This window comes from Lupinus angustifolius, chromosome LG15 (genome assembly GCF_001865875.1).
Source record: "Lupinus angustifolius cultivar Tanjil chromosome LG15, LupAngTanjil_v1.0, whole genome shotgun sequence".
In the NCBI taxonomy this organism is placed as follows: Eukaryota; Viridiplantae; Streptophyta; class Magnoliopsida; order Fabales; family Fabaceae; genus Lupinus; species Lupinus angustifolius.
In genome coordinates, this window is record NC_032023.1 from 17,872,759 (window position 1) to 17,873,053 (window position 295).

Consider the following 295-nt stretch of genomic DNA (forward strand, 5'->3'; position numbering starts at 1 on the left):
CCATAATAAAACTCATTAGTTTGCCGATATTTCAAAACTCATTACTATTAAAATTCTTTCATCCATCCATTTTCCAACTTGTCCAAAGTCATGGTTAAAGGCTTAAACAAGTAAAAATTCATATATTAAAACAATGTAATAACTTCTTGAAAACAACTTGTTCATAGTTTCAAAACACATTTTTCATGAGTTCAAGAACACTCATTTCCGGTTTTGCTTCCAAAAGAAGTTAGAAAGTGTTTTAGAAAATTTCAACGGTTGAATATGTTCTTGACATATTCATGAACAACATACT